The following is a 9,890-nucleotide window of genomic DNA, read 5'->3' as shown; positions in this document are numbered from 1 at the left end:
GTGGGTAACAGAAATGTAAGTCTTTATAAGTTGAGTTATTGATAAAGTATTCAATTATAAATTAAGTTACAACCCATATTATTCAGTTTTATAGATATAAAAGAAAGAATTTCTGAATTAATTTATAGCACATGAAGCACTTTTTGTTAAATTTTATTAAACTTTGTAAAAAAAAATTAACAAAAACTACTTCACAGATGCACCCATACAAAATTTTGTTAAACACAAGCACAATACAGTAAGAATTGTTTTGTAATGATCAGCAAATAATTAAAACCTTATTTGCGAAATGAATACAGGTCTGTATGTACATGTATAAACAGCAGGTAACATAGTAAAAAATAATGTTTTATTTAATAATAAAAATTGAGCCTAATTCGTATGTAAAAATTTAAACAATCATAAGTCGTGATTTCACTTTAGCTTCAAATATTTTGATTATTTTTCAAAGTTGAGTTGCATTTTAAGAGCTTTATTACAAAGTCATATACATTTCATAGAGATAAGTCTGTAACTTGTGATATATATGAATTGTTATATATGTTATATAACAATTCAGTAACACAGAGTCCATTAAATCCATAAAATACTAAAATACAGTGTATTTTATCTTTAAATTTATACAGTTTATAGCATTATAGTTCCCAAGGTGCAGAATGAACTTTCATGCTCATATATATTTTTCTAATTTTGTGTTTTAATTTGTTTTGTAAATTTTTTTTTTTTTGCACTTTTTTTTTTTTTTTTTTTTTGCACATGTTGGATATCTCAGTCACAGTTTGACATCCATGATGTAGTGACTGAGCTTCACGCAGCAGGAGCTGATGACTTTGAATGTGGTCAAATTACTTTGTTACACATTCCACTGCTGAGCCCCCTCCTCTCTACTTTTGAAGTACATCTCCATAACAGCTATGGCATACAGTTTTCTTGGAGGCGAGGCAGGCATGTTGCCCCCCCCCCCCCCTCCCCTCGACTTCTCTCCCCCTCTTCATGTTATGAAAGTCAACCCAACTTTATCATTCACAGTAATGACCGGAGCGCTGGACGACTCTTCGCCTGGCAGGGCTCAAGTTGTGATTTGGCCCACTGTGAGCCCGTGTTTCCAGACCGACAGCTAAAACGGCAGAGGACATTTAACTTATTTACAACCGACAGCCGTCCGCTTTAAGCTCACAACAAGCCGACCCACACATACAGTATACACATACGTACAAAAACACCCCCCATCTCTTCAGAGACCGCAGAGGAAATGCAGAGTAAAACTAGACGGAAGTGGTTATTTCTACAGCTGAAGTGTGCATGTCATTTAAAACCTTGTTTAATTACACTCCTGCTAAGAGAGGCAAAGGCAGGCGGTGGGTGAAGTACTCAGATCCTTTTCAAGTACAACTTTATAAAAATTCAGCATTATAAAAGTCTTGCATTCAATTTTTTTTGTAGTAAAAGTGCAGAATCATCATCAGAAAAATGGTAGCGGTGGTAGTGATCTCACTAAGCCCATAAAAGTACAATATTTATTAACACATGTAGTGAATTAAAAGGTACAATATTTCAGTAGCATTAGATTGAAATACTGAAATAGAGAAAAAGTTCCCTCAAATTTTATGTGAAGTTGCATACTGTATATATATATATAGTTTTTATAGCCACCTTGAAATGAAGAGCAGCCAAATTGGGCCAAGTTCAATAATTAATAAGGATCTCAATACTAGTTTTGACAGAGAGTTGAAAACATACATTCATGTACACATGACGGACCACAGCTCTAATTTTGAGCCTGCTAGGTAAGAATGAGAAGAAAAACCAGCCACTGGCAAAAAAAAAAAACGAGGTAGGTTTGTGAGAAGAACCAGCGGGCAGGTTTTATGTGAGTGACTATTGTTAGCTAACGATACCTGTGTGGTTAAGTTTGCTGTCATATATCAGGCAGTACTGAGGAGGGACGAGGAAGAAATGGTCCTCATGACTTTTAGTTTGTACAGTGCTGGAAAAATGCTGAACATATTTCAGGGGAGCTGTAGTTTTTTGGATGGAAATAAATCTGTCTGTAATTTAACTTTGTTAAAATCACAAGTGCTTAAGTAGATTTTATCTTAAAATATGTAAACCACAGGAACATGTTTCACTCTTTCCGAAATACAGATGAAAGAAACACTCCAGCAGAGATCGCATTGAGTTACAGAAGCTAGTGGAACAGCAGCTAAACCCGGAGGTGAAGTCCAGACCGTTTCCCTGAAATTCAAACTAGTGTTCGAACATGAAAATCCAATCAGTAATCAGCAGGGTGTGCCTTGTACTCCAGCAGGAAGCAATCCTTAAAATTTATGTCTGTCTATTTGCTGACTTTGTAAATCACAACTGCCTTACAGTAACGTTAGCTTGCCGTTCAAATAAGGCAGCAGAGGAAACCAAGTAGCAAAATGAAGGCAGGACAGGAAATAAGCAGACAAACACTTTATTGTCATTTAACTTTAAATTGTTCGAATTCCTCTAAATTCTTCTCTTTCTAACTGCTCCAGTTTCTGACAGAAAATAACTGATTGTACTGGACAGCTCTAAGTAAAACTAGGTGAAGCAGGAATGCGCTGAAAAGTTATATTTTTAAGTACGTACTCAACAATGAAAAAGTATGTTTGCTTCTTGTCAAAATCAGAAATAAATCAAGATTAAAGAAACTGTAAGGACATGTGCTTTAATCTTAGACAGTCAAGTCTTTCTTTTGTGTGTGTATGTGTGTTACAAACATGCTGGGAGTTCAAGATCAGACCCAGTGAAAGGTCCAAATGAAGATGTATGGAGGCCCAGGGGTGGGCCAGATGCAGAGGTGGATAATGGATTAGTGAAGATCAGTGTCGCTCAGTCTGGCTGCTTCCTGTGAGTAAAAACAGACCAGATTTATCTTCTGTCCTCCGTCCCCCGGCCACCCAGGGACCACTTAAAGAGAAAAGATCTAACTCTGATGTGTAAATATCTTCAGAAGGGATTTTCGGAGGGGAAAAATGGATGTACCACTACAGGAACAGAACAAAGAGGAGTCTTTGTAAACCTGTGACCTGTAGATCTGTTAGAGGAGTGAAAAATGATCAAATCTACACAGAAGTTTTTGTAGATGTCTTTCCTCGCATCCGTTCAAAACTCCTGTTTCACTTTGGCTCTGTGGCAGTCTGGAAACGTAATTCCTCTAAAAGTAAATCTTTAGACGCAAGGAGCGACCGGGAAACATCAGGAAATATTGGGAAGTGCTGGAAATGTTCTATATGTACATAAACTCTAAATACATCCTTTTTTATACTTATGTCTCCAACAGGTTCATCTAAATATTTTAGAAATTAAAACATCATCACATTGCTGACCATGTATCTTAGAGTCTCCAATGAGATTTGAAAGTATGAAACACTCAAAACTCCAGTTTTTTAGTCACATTTCAGGAGGAGAATCACTCAGAGACGCTGCACACTCTCACAGGTGTTTTCAGTTATTTTGGCTGATTAGACCTCAGTTGGAATTACACAGAATTATGAGGTACAATGTTAGGCACTAACAAGGTTGATAGTGTGTAGTCAGACCGCGTCTTGTTCGATGTCTATCTGGTTGAGACACATTCGCCTCCGGTCACGAATTGACCCGCCCTTTCAATCTGATCTGAACATTGACTCGTGACATCCCAATGTTCTTCAAAGTCCAGCCGGTTCGAGAGAGGGGAAGGACTGACCTCTCATTCAGGAAATATTATTAGGTTATATTCTTGTTTTTGAACTGCACAGCAAAGAAATACCACCAGCAGAGAAGAGGAGGTGCTGTTTGACTGTAGTGAGTGTAAGGACAGTGACGAGGTTAATGACAACGGTGAGTAAATTTCACCAGGTGGATCACGGTCTGACTGCAGCTTGAGAAGAGTTGCGGCTTTGCAGGGCCTTTAAATTCTTCAATTGCAGATAAAAGAAGAAAATGACTAAATCTGAAGGTATGGGAGAAGGACCTGACACACCAGATGGTTTGTTACACAGAAGTCATCATTGCAAACTGTTTGGAAAAGGGCAGACACTTTCAAAAACTACTTGGCAGGTGATTGGATGAACCATCTGTCTATTACCTTGCGAGGCAGCTGGATTCATGAGATCACGTGAAAATCCTCATAGGACGCTGACTGGTCTGGACCACCGATGGTTCGGACACAAGCGCAAAATTTGAAGCCTGACAAGATGGATTCTCACGTGATCTTGTGAATCCAGCTGCCTCGCAAGGTAAGAAGACCTGTATCTCTTGTCTCTTTAAAGTAAATGATCTGAAAAGAAAAAGTAGAAAGGCAAGATGTTAATACGTTTAAACTCACACATTTTATACTTGTATTGTGACAACCCAATCGTCAGAACAAAACGTTGGCATTGAACGTTTTTGTAAACCACAGAAACATTGAATATATATGTTTCAACACGTGAATTACGTATCATATCAACATTTTTACAAACGTAGCATATTAACATTTCTACCCGTTGAATAATGATGCTTTATGGTGCTTTATGGTGTGACAACGCTGTGGTTAAGGTCTGGTTAGGTTTAGGCACAAAGACCACTTGGTTAGGGTTAGGGAAAGATCATGGTTTGGGTTAAAATAAAAATAAAAACGGCCAATGTATCACTAAAAGAAGACAGTTTTCTCGCCAGAAAAACGGCTGCAAATGTCCTGACGTCTCGCTAAAAACAGGAAAGTGGGACATTGGTTTCGGTTTCGAGGTGGTCTCGAACCGTGTTCTCTGCTGATTTCCAACTTGCTGCCAAGAAACTTACAAACCATTCACCTGCCCCTCCTCCTCCTATATAGGAAAGATCAACTCATGAAGATCACATGTGAACTACGTCACTTTAGAAATGTTGAGATGATACATTTTGTTGAAATGTTAATAGGCTACATATTTCACGTGTTGAAATGTAGATATTCAACGTTTCTGTGGTTTGCAGAAACGTACAATGCCAACGTTTTATTCTGGCGACCAGGCTGACTGTGAAGGCAATGTGGGGATTTTTCTATATGTCTGGCTGTTGCTGTGTTCATCACTACTACTATTACGAGACTGAGTTGGCTGTTCACATATTAAACACATAAATTAGCCTACTAGCGTACTAGAGAAAGCTTCTTGTTTACTTTAACTTGCACATTTCCAGAGGATGTAATGGGACATTATGAAGTGACGGGTCATTACTTTATTTATATTCCAGTTGATCGGACGGTTAAGACAAGGAGTTTTTGTTAAGTGTTTTTCATATTGCTATTTTAACCTGCAAACAATGGTATGTCAAGTATTTTAAACATTCTGCTGCACAAATGTCACAAAGTCAAATTCCAGCAGAAGCACACTAACATACAAACGAGCTTCCGCTCCATTCCTCTCTGCTGGATGAGCTCCAAGTTTAGGATTGCGATCAGCTGCTCTCAGCTGTTTTCACAAGGAGCTGAAGACCTCCAATAAAGTCTCCACAGGGATCTTTTCATCACCTGAAGTCCAGCCATCACAAGTCTCCATCTGAGCCTCAGGATTTGGACCATGACTCCGCAGGAACCAGAACCAAGTCCAGGGTGAACACTGCTGGATTAATAACTCTACTCTCTATTATGTGTCTGCACTGAAGTCCCAGGGCTGATTCCACTGTGATAGATACTGGTCTTTCTTTAGATCTACTGTAAAGACTTCAGATTGCATAAAGTCAATTCTTACGTCACAATTTTTTCTCGATTGTCAAGACACATTTCTTGAAATTATGCTCCATTTCCTAAAAACTCTAAACACAAATGTTTAACTGCACACTCATCATCACAAACTTCCAAGTTAAAACCAAACTCTCAGCTCAAAACTATGTAATCTTACATCTAAACCAAACTTTGCTGTCAGACATCACACAAAACCCATCAAATACACAAACACTATAAAATAGCCGTTACACACTGGTGAGATCAATTCAAAACACTACAGTAAAAACCAGCAATTACTGCAATGAATAATGGTGCTTATGGTTTTCCTCTAGAACAACCTCTTTACATGATAAAAACAATATAAAAACACATTTTCAAAAATTTTAAATTTCTCAATGTACTGTAGTAAAATAAACTGTAATTGAATAAAAAGTAAACATACTGTAAAAATACACAAATGATAAAGAATGTAAAATAATTTCCATGTGCTGTGCTGACTTTAGTTAATGATATTGAATGCCAGAGCTTTCTAAATGAGCACATGGGTGAAAACAGGGGAATACTGTTTATAGTTTTGGGAAATGGGTCTGTCTTTTTGGTAGATGGTGTTATGGTCTGGGATGTTTGGTTAATAGGCCCAGTTGTAGTGTGTAAGCAATCGAGAAAAACTGTAACTAGAGCTGTGTCTCAAATCACATACTTCTGTTAGTACACTTTCATGTAGTACACTGTGTACACTATGTACTTACTGGCGTAGTGCGCGAATTTCTACAGGGTAGTGTCGTCTCAAATCAAACACGGCCGTTGTGTACTTACCGGAAATGACGATCGCAAATAAGCATTAGCTAGCGTTAGCACTCGTGTTATCATTCGCGCTACCAAATCATTACAGGCTGCTAAATTAACCCAAAAAACATACTGATGGTATATATCCGACAACAGTATAGTGGTGCTTAGTGCTGAAAAGAACACATGTATAACTTACATTTGTACTCGGCCGCCATTTCCAGTTTGAAAAGTGGTCCCTCCCCTTCTGCTACGTAGCCAAGATGGCGACCATTGAGGGCGAGAAGTGAAGTTTCACACTCAACTTTTTGACCGTTTTGAGCGCACCATCCGGGTACTCACAGTGCACTGCATTTTTCCATACTTCTCAGTGTGAGCGCACTAATGCGCTCAAAATGTTAAATGTAAGAAGACAGAAGTATGCGATTTGAGACACAGCATAGGACTCACTTGCTGTGAGTAAATGAGCTACAGCTTCAAACTGCTCTCCTTAGATTATTCCAGCAGAATTTAATGATAAAATGGTGTTGTAAGATCATTATGGTCCTTTGTCCTCATTGACCTAATGGGTTTTTTTTCTGATTCCTTGACTTTGGGATAGTCTGGGGTTGTTGTAGTGCTCATTTTGGGTATGAAGAGTTTTTTGTTATATTGTTCTATTTAGGTATGATGAAATTCTGATTTATAACAAATATTGACGTGTGAAGCTCGTCCATATACCTGATGTAGGTGGTGTAGACCAAAAAGTCGTAAATAAATGTACCAGCTGAAAGCGAGGAAAAAGGATTTTTTACTTTTGCTCAAGTTTTGCTGCCCTGTGACATACTTATCGCTCCTTCAGGTGTGCAGACATGTACTGTATTTTTTCAATTATTTAAGAAGAGTTAGAAAGTCAAAATAAATTTTCTTGGAAAAGAGCTGAGGAACAGGAGAATTCCTTACTTTTTCCTACTGTGAACCATGACTGAGTTACATTCTTATTTCTCAATCTTCAGTCTTTGTGCAAATGTCAAATACTCAAATTGTTCTAGTCAAGCAAAACTGATACCTCACCAATTCTACAAACTAGTCTCACAGATCTAGATGTAATCAGTAGGAAGTTGTGATTTTTTTTACATTTGGTGATTTTTCCATTTTCAAAGGAGATCATGGATAACATGCTCCTGTAAAAGTTTGGCAAATTCACCTACCGTAATGTACCTCTTAACCCTCCTGTTGTCCTCGGGTCAATTTTGACCCAAAACAATATCCTGACTAAGAAATTATTTAACTATAGTTGAGATCAGATGGATTATGGCAGACTGGTATGTGTAAAAGTTTAGTCAGGATACTGTTTTAAAACTATTTCAATTTTTTTGATGACAGTACATAATGACACCTGTTTTCCTCCCGGGTCAAAATTGACCCGAGGACAACAGGAGGGTTAAAACATCTCTTAAAAAGTTCACTCAGAACCTTTTGCTATATACAAAAAATGTATCACCATCAAGCTTAAAACAAGTATGCTTATTCATTTCACACTCTGGCCTCATTCCTATTTGTTTGCAAGACTTTACTAGCTTAATGTGGTTTTTTTTCATCATTAATTTGTCTGTGATCTTTATATTTTCAGTAAAGCCATGTGTCCTCTCCAAATTAACTCATGAATACTTGGCAAATTAAATAATTAGTCCTAGAGGTCCAGGTTTTCTTTCATAGCCCTCCAGTCACAGTGGAGCTTGTCAACACACACACACACACACACACACACACTGACAGGTGGACAAGTGAACAGGTGTCGCTTTGTGGCTCTGTCAAGAGACAGCAAGCTGAAAAAAACCCCCCCAACAACAAACAACCAGAAGCGCCCCTGTCCTGCTAATTACTGAGCACTTTGTTGATCATCTTATAGTCTGAAGTTTAGTTAAAACATTCAGCTGCTGAGCTCAGGCTTTGCAGTTAAAATGCAGATATTTCTCATTTCCTCCTGCTACTTTCCCTTCTCTCAAACTCTTCTTCTCTTTTCTCAGAGCGGTCTTTCAGAGCAGGCTTTGAGCTTCAAAAGAAGGAAGGTTCGGGGGAAATTTTGGCTCTGCTGTAACTTAAAGAGGTCATCAGCAGAGTGGGAACAACAGGTCCGGGCAAATGTTGAACCCTGCAAGACAACATATCAGCGGGGCTCCAGAGGGGCCGCTGATGGTGGGAAACGCTGATGGTGGGACGACCCACAACATGTTTGTGGATTCAGTGACACTTTTGACCTAATGCTCCACAATCAGTTAGCAGTAATTTGTTTGTGTGGATGAAAACGGCCTCTTCACACTGCAGGTCATGTCTTCATTCTTGTACAAGGCATTAGTATAAACACTGTAAATCATATATGAATGGGGTTAATGAACATGAAGGGAACTTGGCTGACCTCTTCAGCAGCGGTCTCGGCCAAGCCACCACAGAAAAGCCTGACGAGCCAGCTTAAAATATTAAGTGGTCGAAGAATATGTACACACAAACTGAGCGCGCTGGAGAAATTTGAGTCCCACGATTGGGCTCAGAGAGCAAAATAATATACAACAATCTGAGACACAGCTCATTAATTCTGACATACATGCAGGACAAGCAAATGCTGGAACCGATTCATTTGTCAACATCAGTGTAGGTATGAAACTGGAAAACCTGCACACCGTCCAAAACGAGCTTGTGTGTGCAGGTATTTTCAAGACGTTGCCTGGGGACTGCAGCAAGAAGGAACAGTGTTCAGCTTTTTGAAAACAAGTTTCATTTAATAAATGGTTTATAACGCACTATAATGCATTTTTAAGCAGATATAAGGCATAATAATAATAAATGCTTAGAAATGCTATATAGTTGGACGTAAACCTAAGTTTGTAGTAAAGCTGTTAATTTCTTCTGACAATCTTTTTACTTGAACTCGACCTGTTTTTATGTCAAAAATGCTTTCAGCTCAATTATTTCCACCAGAATGTTTTTGTTAGACTAAAGAAGCCTCTGAAATACGATTTTTATACATCAAATACCAGCTGTACCAGAAGTATCTTAGGAACAGCCTGGTCTCTTCAGTCTGCATACAAATAGTGCAGTGCCTACACCAAAGTCCAATTTTGCGTACAGGTGATATGCCAGTCCTTCCCAGAGAAGTGACGTCATATAATGCAACTTTCTTTCATTTTATAAGGTGATTTTTGGCTTATTAGGAGGAGGCAGTTGGGTGAATGGCTAAATAATCAGCTGGCAGAGAGCACTGTTCAAGACCACCAACCAGACATTTTTACCGTAATGTTTGGCATTTTCTTTGACATTTTTCCGCATTTTAGTGTTTTAACCCAAATCATGATCTTTCCCTAACCCTAACCAAGTGGTTTTTGTACCTAAACCTAACCAATGGCGTTTTTTGCCTAACCAACGGTGTTAAATG

At 38.4% G+C, this 9,890-nt stretch overlaps 1 long non-coding RNA gene across 2 annotated transcripts; it reads left to right on the top strand.

The window, feature by feature from the left end:
- The first annotated feature begins 4,063 nt into the window (after positions 1-4,063).
- On the top strand, positions 4,064-9,368 carry LOC122967577. 2 transcript variants are annotated; one of them, XR_006398639.1, is made up of 2 exons: positions 4,064-4,247; positions 8,488-9,368. It is a non-coding gene; the product is annotated as an uncharacterized LOC122967577 (long non-coding RNA). The 2 variants fall into 2 exon arrangements; XR_006398638.1 differs by lacking the exon at positions 4,064-4,247 and adding an exon at positions 4,934-5,578.
- Positions 9,369-9,890: the final 522 nt, after the last annotated feature.

This window comes from Thunnus albacares, chromosome 2, assembly GCF_914725855.1.
Source record: "Thunnus albacares chromosome 2, fThuAlb1.1, whole genome shotgun sequence".
Lineage (NCBI taxonomy): Eukaryota > Metazoa > Chordata > Actinopteri > Scombriformes > Scombridae > Thunnus > Thunnus albacares.
The sequence above is the reverse complement of the archived record's forward strand: the minus strand, read 5'-3'. Positions and strand labels throughout refer to the sequence as shown.